General features: G+C 41.7%; 1 long non-coding RNA gene across 1 annotated transcript in view; it reads right to left on the bottom strand.

The window, feature by feature from the left end:
- The window catches only part of LOC128342611 (uncharacterized), a 51,103-nt gene that overhangs the window by 35,679 nt on the left and 2,019 nt on the right, over positions 1-13,405 (bottom strand). The window contains exon 2 of the long non-coding RNA XR_008315096.1: positions 10,717-10,818. This is a non-coding gene — a long non-coding RNA (uncharacterized LOC128342611). The remainder of the gene's footprint in view (positions 1-10,716; positions 10,819-13,405) is intronic.

The raw sequence follows: 13,405 nt of genomic DNA, 5'->3' as shown, positions 1-13,405 counted from the left end.
TTTAATTAGATTTATAGTTTTGATTTTAATGTGGGGTTTTAAATGATTTAACAGTTAATGTTTAATGTTTAAATGATTTTAATTGTTTAATTGATTTAATTTTTAAATTATTTTAATTGTAAACTGCTCAGACATGCAAATTTTGGGCAGTAGAGAAATATGTTGAATGAATGAATGTATTCAAATCACTTCTCTTTATGTAATTTCTTACTCCTTTTGTCATGAGGCAAAGGGGTATTTGTCTGCTGCCTTGCCCAGTTCCCTGTACTGCCCAGCTATATTTTACAACCAGCTTCTGCTTGTTAGGGCTATTTGAAATTTTGGCATCTCCAGAAATTAATAGATCAAGAAATGGTTCATAGCTACTTCAATGGAAATGGTTCATAGCTACTTCAATAGAAAAGTTATCATTAGGTCAATAGCCACTAGTAGCTACTAAGAAAAGAACAGGAAACAGGCCAACTTTGGGCTGGTTTACAGATGGTTTCTTACCATGGGTTTTTACACACAGCAGGTTTTACTGCGACTTTACAGGGAGGCTTTACTGTGAACTCAAAGTTGTCCCCCAAACCCAACACAAATAGTGGATTTTTTTACCCCAGATATAAATTGGGTTACACAAAAACCCAAAGTGTGTGTGAACTGCTGCTCCCCGATAACTTGCAGGGACTTCAGGGTAAATCGGGGTAAACATGTGACTGCACCCCCTCCATTCTGGAGGAGATGTGCATTAAAGGGTTTCAAAAGCCCCGTGTGAAAAGCTTCTTGGTGATATCACTACTTGCTATGTGATAAAAGCTTTAGCAGCAATTTGCAACAAACTTCATGCTGTGGCCATAATAGTAGAATTCTTTTCATCCCCAAAGATGCCACATCTGAAACCAAGCCTCAGGACAGGTAACTGCTGCATTTGTTCATATTAATTGATTGCTTGATTAAGTGCCGTCAAGTCGATGTCGACTCTTAGCGACCACATAGATAGATTTTCTCCAGGATGATCAGTCTTCAACTTGGCCTTTAAGGTCTCTCAGTGGTGCATTCATTGTTGTCATTGTAAGCTGCCCATTATCCCATTCTTCAGTATAGGACTAGCTGACCACTACAGTGCCAAGTAGGACCCCCCCCCCACTTTCATTCCACATAGGCCATGGTCTGGGTTCCCCTGTCCCAACCCCCACTACCTGAGAAGTTGCCTTCTAAGGCCGAAAAGCAGGTGGCAGCAGTGGAGATTTGTAGCAGGACTGGGGCATAGAGAAAAGGGGTTAAATACCTCTTCTCCGAGGTCCCAGTGTTGATTAGGCCCCATTAGCTGCTATTTCCATTTTACAATGAGAGGCAGGACAGTTCTACTGACATATTTAGAATCATATGTGGCTTGACCCTAACATCTACAGCTTAACTGACATGATGAATGATCCCACCAAATGTTTAGGTCTTTTAGTTATTTTCAGTGGTAGAAATTGAAGTAACTGTTTAAGTCTCCCATTGAAATTAAAGGAACTAAAAAAATGCTTAACTTTGACTGGATTGTGCCATTTTAATTGTACTGTTATAGCAGAGTTTAAAGGATTGGGGATGAGAGTGGGAGTTTGGGTTGGAGAATTTCATCCATTTGTCAGACAGGAAGCAAGGGTTTTTGCAGTAAGGTTTAACATTACTTTCATTGAGATATATGGTGTGACCAGTTTTAAACATACAGCCTCCAACAAAAATTAAGTATTTTTTCTGGAATTTTCCAAGCACTTCTTCCAAATGTCTTCACTATGATTTTGATTGACTAGTCCAGCTCTAGGGCCAAACAAGAGGAATAACTGTTGAAAATTAAGGCAAGAAATTTTGAAACCAGAGGCAAGTTACAAAGGACAGGAGAAGGAACCATGCTCAGCCTCAGCCACTCTGCATAGCTTTCTGACTGTCACAGATTGTCTGCAGTACAAATGGCTGCTGTGTTGGTGGCAGTGAGACTCCCTTTATGAATGGACTATTGAACACTTTGTACAAGTAGTTCAGCTAGCTGGAACAGCAACAAATCACCTTTATATGTAAACCCTTGAGACCTTACAACAACCACAACGACAAGCTGCTTGAACGGCCCCTTAGAAGAACACGTTGTCAAATGGCTACTTTGTTCAAATCTAGATGACCCTCTCAGGGATTCTTCTTTAGTAAGCCTTTAAAAAAAAATCAATCTTATTTTCCGTTCAACAGTATATCTCAAGGAGGGACACTTTTGCAGGCAGCATAGTACAGTTGCCTTTGCCAGTATTCCTGTCTAGAGTACTTGTACTAGGAAAAATCCAGAGCATTTGTTCAAGGAAAGGCAGGAGAGTCTTCTGTGGCAAGAGACTGATGACTTTCCCCCAGAGAGATGCATAGCAGGATGGCCCTAGTTCAGTGGTAGAGCTTTGACTGATGGATAATACCCAAGAGGCAGATCAAGGGTTTCCCTGTTCAAACCTGGGTGACCCAGTTCTTAATGAGTGAATCTTTTTAAATGCAGACTAGCCCACTTATTTATTATTTATTATTATTTCAGTAAAAGAGAGTTTGTAACAACCAGTTTTTCTGTCTGAAGTACTTGTGGTCCAAGAAAACTGGAGCATTTGTCCAAAGAGAAGCAGGAGAGTCTTCTATTGGCAACATTTGCCGCCTTTGCTCAGAGAGGTGCAGAATGAGGGGCGCTGAAAGGGCAGATCATTTGACTGCAGATAAAGTAATGCTCGGTTAAAATTTGGGCGCCCTTCAGGAATTCATCTTTTGTACGCCTTGCAAAAAGCAGTCAAGCCATTGCATGGGTGGTAAAGTTCAGTGGTAAAATATTTCAGGTAGTATCCAGTTAAAAAATCTGAGTGTCCCCTCAGAGTGTCTGTTTAAAAATGCAGCCTGGAGCTTTCCCAGACAGCAGGCTTTACCACAGGATTAAGAGGGGTGAAGTAAGAACAAAAGAACAGCCCTGCTGGATCAGACCTATCTAGTCCAGCATCCTGTTTCACACAGTGGCCCACCAGATGCCTCTGGGGAGTACTACGAGTTATGGATATTTTGAATTTGCCTAAAAACCCAACGCAAAAAGTTGAATTTTTTTTTACCCTGGACATTAATTGGGCTAAGCTCCAAAGAGCAATGAAAAACCTGAATTGTGTATGGACTGCTCCCCAATAGCTCTCAGGGACTTCAACTTAAAGCTGGACAATATGTTAACGCACACTTGCCCTTCTGTGGTTAAGCAAAGTAAAATCACCATCTGGGAATACTCCTGGCAAGGCTTGTGTGATGGGACATAGCAGCTGCAGAGCAGCAAGCATAGCTCTGTGGCAGTGCTCCCTCTGTTTTTTGATGTCTGCTCAGCTAATTTTAGATCCTGCTCAGGTTGAATCGGGGAGGCCCCATTCTGAATGTATGTGTGCACACACTGCCTTGAGATTTCTGCCCAGAACAAAAGTCATTCCATGCACAGATGAAAAAAATTAGCAGGAACACTGCTCTGTGGTAGAGATTTTACTACGTCAGTTGCTCCTCAGTTCAAATCTGGGTGCCCACTCAATTTGCCTTTGTTTTGAATTACTGAATAAGTGCTATCCAGTCGGTGTCGACTCTTAGTGACCACATAGATAGAGTCTCCCCAGGATGATCTGTCTTCAACCTGGGCTTCAAGGTCTCTCAGTGCTGCATTCATTGCTGTCGTAATCGAGTCCATCGAGTCCTTGCTGCTGGTCGTCCTCTTCTTCTCTTTACTTCAACTTTTCCCAACATCATGGACTTCTTGAGGGAGCTGGATCTTCACATAATGTGTCCAAAGTTTGATAGTTTGAGCCTGGTCATTTGTGCCTCGAGTGAAAATTCTAGAGTGATTTGTTCTATGATCCATTTGTTTGATTTTCTGGCGGTCCATGGTATCCTCAAAAGTCTTATTCAGCACCAAAGTTCAAAAGCATCAATACTTGTTCTATCTTGCTTCTTCAAAGTCCAGCTTTAACATCCATAGAGTGTCACGGGAAAAACCATTGTCCAAATTAATCTAATCTTTGTAGGTATAGACATGTCATGGCATCTAAATATCCTTTCCAAGGCCTTCATTGCAACCCTACAAAGTGCTAGTTTGTGGCGTATTTTATGACTGGGTGGATCCTTTACTGTTGATGGTCAATCCTAAAAGGCAGAGGCTATCCACTACTTCAGCATCTTCATTATCAGTTCTGAGGCTGGTTACTATATCTGTTGTCATTAGTTTAGTCTTCCTACATTTAGTCGTAGTCCCATTTTTTCACTGTGTTTCTTGACTTTCATTACTAGAGCTTTCAGATCATCCACATTCTCAGCTTTCAGAGTGGTGTCTTCAGCGTAGCACATATTATTGATGTTTCTTCCTCCAACTTTAAAACCATGCTCATCTTCTTCCAATCCATCTTCTCTCAGTATATATTCAGCATATAAATTGAATAAGTAAGGAGAAAGTAGAAAGTAAGGAGAAAGCCTTACTCCTTTGCCAATCTGGAACCAGTCTGTTTCACCATGTTCCATCTGGACTGTGGCTTCCTGTCCTGTGTATAGGTTTCTCATGAGAACAATGAGATGTTCTGGGATGCCCATTTTCCTAAGGATATTCCATAACTTGACATGGTCAACACAATCTAAGGCTTTGCTGTAGTCAATAAAGCACATATTGACTTCTTTTTGGTATTATGTGGCTTTCAATTATCCAGCATGTATCACCAATGATGTCTCTTGTTCCTCAGCTTTTTCTGAAACCAGTTTGAATGTTTGGCATTTTCCTTTCCACGTAGGGCTCTAATCTGCATTGGATTATCTAGAGCGTTATTTTGCTAGCATGTGAAATTAAGGATATTGTGTGATGGTTTGAGCATTCTGTTCAGTCTCCTTTCTTTGGTATGGGTATGTAGACTGACCTCTTCCAATCTGTTAGCCACTGTGTTGTCCAAATTTGCTGGCATAACTTGGTTAGAGCCTTGACTGATTCTTCTTCTGTTGCCTGCCATATTTCTGCAGCTATCCCATCAGTTCCTGTAGCCTTCCGACTTGGTAATGACCAGACTGTTGATCTAACTTCATCTTCTCATACTAGAGGTTCTTGCAAGTAGGGAATATCTTCTAGAGTATTTTGGATGTTGACGTGTCTGCTGTACATATTTTCAGTATACTCCTTCCATTTCTATTTGATTTTCTCTGAATCAGTTACTATCTCTCCTTTGGCATCCTTTAAGATACCAATTCAAGGTTGAAACCTCCTTCTGAGTTAGATCTTTTGGAAAACTTGCCTTGTTTTTCTGTGTCTATTTCCATCCTCAAGGTCTTTACAGATATCATTGTAGTACTGCTCCTTGTCTCTTCTATCAGCTTTCTGAAATTCCCTATTAAGTTCCTTCCTGATGTCTTTATCTTTCTTGACTTTGGCTTCTTTCTTCTTCTTGGCAATTTCCACCATCTGTTCTGACATCCATTTTGCTTTCTTCTGTTTCTTGGTCTTTGGCAGTCTCTTTTCACATTCGTCCTTAACAACCTCTTTGATTTCATTCCACATTTCCTCTGGTTCCCTATCAATGTGGTTCAGAACTTCAAAGCGGTTCCTGATGTTCTCCTTGAAAAGGTGGGTACATTCTCAAGATCATGTAATGGAAGCTGGATAGCTTTGTTTTTCTGCTTTAGCTTGACTTGGAACTTGCACATGAGCAGTTTGTGATCTGTTCCACAATTGGCCCCCGACCACATCTTTACTGTTATCTGAGTGCTTCTGCCTCCTTACACCAATAATGTAATCCATTTGATTTATGTATACTCCATCTGGTGATGTCCATGTGTATAGGTGCCGCTTTGGTTGTTTGAAGAATGTGTTATCAATGAAGAGATCATTGGACTGGCAGAAATTAATACATCGTTCTCCTGCTTCATTTCTGTTTCATAGGCCATACTGTCCAACTGTAGCTCTTTTGTTAGTAGCTCTTTATTGCTTTTCAAGAAGCAGCTTAGCCAGACTTCCTTTTCTTCTGATAAGGTATATCAGTGAGTGAGACCGTTGAAGGCACCTTATAATACCTGCCTTTGCCAATATTCCTCTCAGCACTACTTGTGGCCCCAGAAAACAGCAGCATTTATCCATAGTTAGGGAAGAGACACTAACAAGACGTTGGCCTTTTCCCTGCAGAGATGGAAAAGCCAACAGAGGTTTATGAGGAAGTATAACTCAGTGGCAGATAAGTTGACTGCAGATTAAATGGTCCATCTATGGCTCAAATCTAGGTGCATCCCTAATGAGTTCTTATTTATAAATCTTTTAAGAAGTCACTCAGTCAAGGCTTTCTTTCCTTTTGGCAGATTGTCCCAGTGAGAGAGAATCCTCTGAAGGCAGCTAATAATATAGCAGTCTTCACTAATATTCCTGTCAGAAGTATTTGTGGGTTCTAGAAATCAAGAGGAATTGTCCAAAGAGGGTGGGTAGAGTATTTAACAACAGATCAAGTGGTTTCCTGGTTCAAATGTGGGTGATCCCTCAGGGATTTTTCTTTAGTAAGGCTTTTAAAGAAGCAGTTGAGCCAGGCTCTCTTTCCGTTTGACAAATTAACCCAATGAGAGAGAAACATGAGAAGGCAGTTTAGCTTTCTGCCGCTGTTCCTGACAGGAAAACTTGTGGTCCTAGAAACCTTAAGCATTTGTCTAAAGAGAGAGAGGAAAGACTTTTATAGGCACTACACTTCAGGCCATTTCCCAGAGAAGTGTGTAGGTGCAGCCATGTCTGAAGAAATATAATGTAGAGGTCAAGCATTTGACTGCAAAACAAGTGATTTCCATTTCAAATCTGGTTACACCTCACAGTCCTGTTTGTCAAACTCTTTCAAAACCTATAAAGAGTTCTTCTTTCTTCTTGCCATCTTATCCAGCTTATCTCAAGTAAAGTAAATTAAAGTGTGCCGTCAAGTCGGTGTTCACGCCTGACGACCACACAGCCCCGTGGTTGTCTTTGGTAGATTACACGAGGGGTTTACCATTGCCATCTCCCATGCAGTATGAGATGATGCCTTTCAGCCTTTTCCTTTATTGCTGCTGCCCGATATAGCTGTTTACCAGCGGGGATTCAAACTGGCAACCTCTGACTTACTAGTCAAGTCATCTCAAGTAGAGAGGGAGTATGTTCAGTAGGCCTCTTGGGTAGGGAGTATCTATGTGCTGCAGGGGCAGAGCTACTACTGGGCAAATGGTTTCAAAAAACCTGGGCCACCACCAATCAGAAGCAGCGACTCGTGGCCCTGACACCTCCCCCACACCTGACGTCAGATGCAGGGGAGGCATTATTTCACTCTCAAACGGGGCTGTGCAGCCCCATTGGGAAATGAAATTGGCCTGTGCTGCACAGGTTGGTGCGACTCTCTCTGCCTTAAAGGGAGAGTCTTTAAACTGTGTCTGAGCTTATGCTACTGCTTCTATCCAAGAGACAAAATTTTAGGAGATCGGCCCCGCTGTGCCAACGCAGCGGGGCCGATCTCCCTCCCAAATGGGGCAGCGTGGCTCTGTTTGGGATGGAGACCACGCCCCCACATCTGACATCAGATGCAGGGGCGGGGCCAGGGGGCCACAGTGGCAGACAAACACGGGCCACCCCCAGCCTTGCTCTGTGCCTGATGTGCTGGTGTGTTTGATACGTCCATATGATATGTCCATTGTACCCTCATAATCATGTGGGGGAGAAGCATGAGCATTTACTTCTCCCTTCATCTGGTGTGCTATCACCCTGAGTTATCATGAATGGAGGTATTATGCCAAACAGCCTCTCAACACACAGAGATAAGTTAGTATTTCATCGGTATGTGGGGAAGAGCCATGCATGCCCATGCTCTTCCCCCACATGATTTGGATGATCAAACTGGCCCTGTGTATCTCAGAAGAGTAGCTTTATGCAAATACGCATCAAAGGAGTACTTCAGGTCTGAGGAATCTGACAGCCTGGTCCAAGAAGCAGCAGCAGTGTCTCTGTGTCCGACGTTTGTGCCATTTTCTCAGACAGGCTCAGCAGCACACATGCATAAATAAGCAAAGCTCAGATACCACACTGAACAACAGAGCGATCATCATGTATTTCCACCTTGGCTTATGTTTTTAGTAAACCTTTAATTCAGCCAGTAAGTACAGCCATCTTCATCTTGCCAAAATCTCCTGGGTAGAAAGACTGTCTGAATGTGACTCTTATAAGAGTAACTTTCTTTCTGCATTGCTGGCAGGAGAACTTCTGGTCCTAAAATGTTGTCACTTGGATAGAAGCAGTAGCATAAGCTCAGACACAGTTTAAAGAAGTTTCAAAACAAGCCATCTAATAAGCTGGCACTGCCTCTGCCACCTCCTGCTCCTCCTCTTCCACCTGTAATTGAGTAAAGCTCAAAATTGCCTCACAAGTGGAAGCAGTGTTGGGCATGAGGAAGAGGCAACCGTAGGGAGTGATGAAGCCAGCCGTATGGAATGAAACCAAGAGGTTCCTTTTGGAGTTCGATTTGCTGGTATGTTTGATAGTTCCAGTTTTAAGGTAGCTTTGTGAATGGTTTAAGCAATATTTGTATTGTCTGTCTGTCTCCAGCCTACGCATTTGCATTATCTATATTCTGCATAGTAAATCTACAATTTCACATGCCTTGGGAGGGTGAGTCTTTAGTGCACAGAAATAAGGAGGATTTAGGGAGCCTCTTCTCATGATTACAGAGAAGGGCTAGAGGACAGTCTGCAGGGAAAGCAGGTTAAACTTACCTTCTCGAAGACAATAGAGCCGGCATTGCTGGGCATGCTCCCCGTGCGCCCAGGTGATTCCCCACACGCCAAAGCCGCGGGGAGGGTCAGGGGCCGGCATGTGTTGTCCCAGCTGCCAGAAATACAATGCAAGTGTGTGGTGCATCATGGGGATCTGCTCTCCCCTCCTCAGGCTCCCCGAAGTGTGGCTCCCCACCGTGGCTGCCAGACAATCAAGAAAGTGGGGTTAAGGGAGCGCTCACTCCCTTAACCTCATGTTCAAGGGTGGCTATATAGGTGGGTTTGCTGCCGGGATCAGGTCCTATCCAGATGGTTCACACATGTGTGCAAAACCGGGCTGGGCTCCCTCAGCCCAGTTTTGCACACGCGTGTGAAAAGTCTCTAAGTGTGCTGTGGAAGTGGTTTAAATAAATGACTCCGAATGAAGCAAACATTGCAAAGGACAATTTTACAACATTTAAAATGTTACTTCACTTCACTTGTGTAGTGCAGTCTTGAGCACGCATACTCAGAAAATAGTCTCTGTAACTGACATCCTGACTAAGTTACACATTAATAATCAAATTGAAATTAATGGGACGAGATAGATAGATAGATATTATTATGGTCATAGACCAGCTAATCTTTACATTTTACAAAATATTCGATTGAGTAATACAGACTTACGAAGCTTACATACAGTAATACAAAATTTGGCCACCTTAACAGACATCCAAGGTTTAAAATTGGACAGCAGATACTCCAAGTAGAAATGATTGGTGTGGCCAGGACAATTCTTTAGCAAAGGTAAAAGAAACTTAGAATGACTATCCCTATAAAATCCATAATAAAGAATTATGTGGCCAGTAGTGTCTATTTCATCTGTACCTCAGGGGCTAAGGTGCGCCGCATAAGGTACCCATTTGTATTTTCCCTCCAAGACTGCGGTAGGAAGTACATTGACAAGTTAGCCATGACTAGTTTGTTCCATTAATTTCAACAGGACTACTCATTCATAATTTAGTCAAGCTTCTTGTCTACCCTGGTATGGGTATAACAGTTACTTATCTTTTTAAAAAAAAAATAAAGTCCTACCTCCTGACCAAATCTTACATCTTAAATTTCCCCTGAGAATCTCCAAACTGACTTGGTTACCAGGATAGTTAGAACTACTAAAAAAAACCCCACACCATGACCCTCAACATATAATTCTCTACTAACAAAGATAGAGGCTTCAGTTGAAAGATTAGTGAGATCGTATCAATATATTTCCCCCTGCAAGTAAAAATTACTAAGTACAGTTTGTCAGAATAAAATATTGCTCTCTAATTTTCACTAAAAAGCACTTAATCAATCAATCAAATCACATGCCAAACATTCCCTACTGAAGTTAGAGATATTTTGTTAAACAGTCCTTTAACCTTCCCCTTCCACTAAGGCTGTCAAAAACCAGAAATCAGTTCTATAGAAGACCTGCTGTTACTGTTGGCAACTCGACATAATGAATCCCACTTGTGCTGGGGACCCAGGGCTGAGAAAGGTGCAAATTCTGTTTTAGTCACCCTCACTTACCATCTACTCTTATCTTTAATAAATTCCTCATGTGTTGCCTTAATCTCCTGGCAATCAAGCATCCGATACAGAGGTTAGCTGAACTCCCACAAGGAAAAATACATCTCCACATGTTAAGTGTTTCGCCAAAAGAACTTGATTTTACAAACTATTTTCTTGATAGACTAGAAAATAGTTTTATACAAATAGCACCTCTTCAGTGGATTTCCCACATATGATGTACTGAAGTAAGGAGTGATAATACAACACTTTATGCAAGTGTGAGAGAAAATGTTTGTGATAGAATGTGGTATTATTATTAAAAGAATGTCTGTCTGCATATGCAGCTACTCCGTGTTTTGTGTTAACTAATTTCCATTAAAATTTCAACATCACATCTAATTTTCAGTTTGTCAAAACAGCAGTGTTATCCTATTTTACCTATTCCAAATGAATAAAAAGTAGGAAAGTGGATAGGTGCCAGGATTCCACAGTTGTCATCTTCTTCACACACAATTTTCTAGTGGGCCTTGGAGTTCTGTACTGAAAAACACAAAATTCAACAGAGAGAAGAATCACATCCTGCGAGAACTTAGATTTTCCCCAAATTATGCAAAGTTGCTTAATTAATAGCTTTTATTGCCCCTGCATTGTAACTTGGTCAGCTCAGTGATGGGTTATAGTAGTTTGGTTGTGCAATTTACATTGTACAAGCATTGTAAATGGGGCATGCTATACCTGCGTAGAGGGAGAATGGGAGTACACAGGGACCGATTCAGCTTTTTGCCCCCAATAGGCAAAAAGGCTTTTGCCACCCTTTTACCTTAAACAAAAAAGGTTTGCCTTTTTTTTTTTTAAGGTAAAAGAGGACTTTCTCCTCGCCCACTCCACCCTTGCTGCAGCCACAGAGAGAGGGGTGGCAAAATTTGCTGTTCGTCTAATTTTGCCGTCATAGGCAAATGCCTACTCTGTCTCTCCATTAATCCACCACTGGGAGTACACCAACTAGCTATGTCCCCTGTGTCAATTACTCATGGCCACATTACTGATGTTCCTGGGTTTGATTCCATAACCAGTTTTATTGTAAATAAGTCTAAAATTATACCCTAAGGGGGGGCACAATACCCCCTTAGTAGTATTTGGATCAACCATCTGCATGAACACCAGCCTTAATGCTTTTGGCTTGTTCATCATTATTTAATATCTCTTTTCACTGCCAATTATTGTTCTGAACTACAAAGCATTTACTCTAGAGTAGCTAGTGGGAATTCTCCAGAGTAAGTGGGATATGGCCAGTACTAAAATTAAGAGCTCATTGTGTAACAGAATAATTAGCAAGAAAATGCCATTAGGAATGCTGCTTCAATTGTACGGGTATTAGAAATCAATTTTTTTCTGAATGGTTATCTCATCTTCTGACACCTTTTTGGCCACTAATTGCTAATAGGCTAAATAAACATCAGAAAAGTAATCTGCTGTTGTAAACTCTAGTGTTCTCTAATATAAAACATAGACCGTATCACAGCATAGATTAAACAAATGTGCGTAATTCAGTTGACACACATGTGGTGGAAAGGAAAGAACACACCATAGTCATAAATGAACATTTTCCTCTGTGTGTGTGTGTGTGTGTGTGTGTGTGTGTGTGTGTGTGTGAGAGAGAGAGAGAGAGAGAGAGAGAGAGAGAGAGAGAGACTGACTCAACCCATTGTTTTCTTACATATGTTATTTGATGTATTATCAGCCTTCTGTGTATCCATGAAATGAAATGTGAAAATCCCAGATGCCTACAGTTTCCAGTAAATTTGTAAATCACCTAAATTAGGGACGAAATGATGGATCCAGGACTTCTCTTGGACTTCCCATTTCACTTGTTCATGTTAGAGGTTGTTGACTTTTACCCACAGTAGGTAAAACAGCAGAGCACTAAGGAATGAGCACACACTCCAGTTACAGAGTAGGTAGCAGAGGATGCTTTGGATATTGCAGCTGTTTAGAGAAAACACATGGAGATCCTTGTATGACGAAACAGTAAATATTTATTGGTTAAATACACTTAGATAGGAAAGACCTATCTCTAATCTAAAGGACTACATAGTGGATAGGTAAGGAGAGAGAGATGTTTCCATCTGCTCTGTAGGAGGAAAGGAAGGATTGTGACGCAGCACAGGAAGTGCTGCAGAGTCAGTTCAGGGGTCATAGAGTAGGGACAGATAGGGAGACCCTGACTCACTGTCTCTACTCCCAATGCCCCTAGTGGTCATTAGGACAGTTGGTGCAAAAGGTCGATGCACTGGAAGTTCATCTCTAACAGTTCTTTTTTCATTGACATGTCTCTACTATGTTACTAGTTAACAAAGCCTGAGTATGTTGATAATAAACAAATGAACTTGCTAGTCAGCAAAAGCAAAGCGCTTCTTTCCCAGAAAGAGGCGGGGCTCCTAACAGTTGGGAAATAAGGGGAGATGCATTAGCAACCAACAAAAGGAAGCACTAAACATCTGCTGTGCTTTAAACTTCTTGGATTCCTGTCAACTTGTTAAGTGGCATCCCAAGAAAAAACAGAGGATTTTTTTTTGGCAGAATGTTTAGGATTTAGTATTCAACCATTGTAATGTTTTGATTAATTTTGAGAGTATCCCCAGCCCTCAGTTTTATATGGTATAAGCACTAGAAATGTGGTTAAAGCACAGCAAAACCGCATGCTAAGAACAGCCCCATTCCCAATGCCATTTAACCATTCTCCTTATTCATGAGCAGCTCCAACATGGGGGCAAGGGGAATGCTAATTCCATGGGAAAGACTCATATAATTGATCCTGCTCACATAGTTGCATCATGTAAAAAGATGGTCAAGCCTCATTGACACTGAAGAGAGCTAGTCTTGTGGTAGCAAGCATGACTTGTCCCCTTAGCTAAGCAGGGTCTGCCCTGGTTGCATATGGATGGGAGACTAGAAGTGTGAGCACTGTAAGAGATTCCCCTCAGGGGATGGAGCTGCTCTGGGAAGAGCAGAAGGTTCCAAGTTCCCTCCCTGGCATCTCCAAGATAGGGCTGAGAGAGATTCCTGCCTGCAGCCTTGGAGAAGCCGCTGCCAGTCTGTGAAGACAGTACTGAGCTAGATAGACCAA

This window comes from Hemicordylus capensis, chromosome 1 (assembly GCF_027244095.1).
Source record: "Hemicordylus capensis ecotype Gifberg chromosome 1, rHemCap1.1.pri, whole genome shotgun sequence".
NCBI classification, from domain to species: domain Eukaryota; kingdom Metazoa; phylum Chordata; class Lepidosauria; order Squamata; family Cordylidae; genus Hemicordylus; species Hemicordylus capensis.
This window is presented reverse-complemented; position numbering and strand designations above follow the sequence as displayed.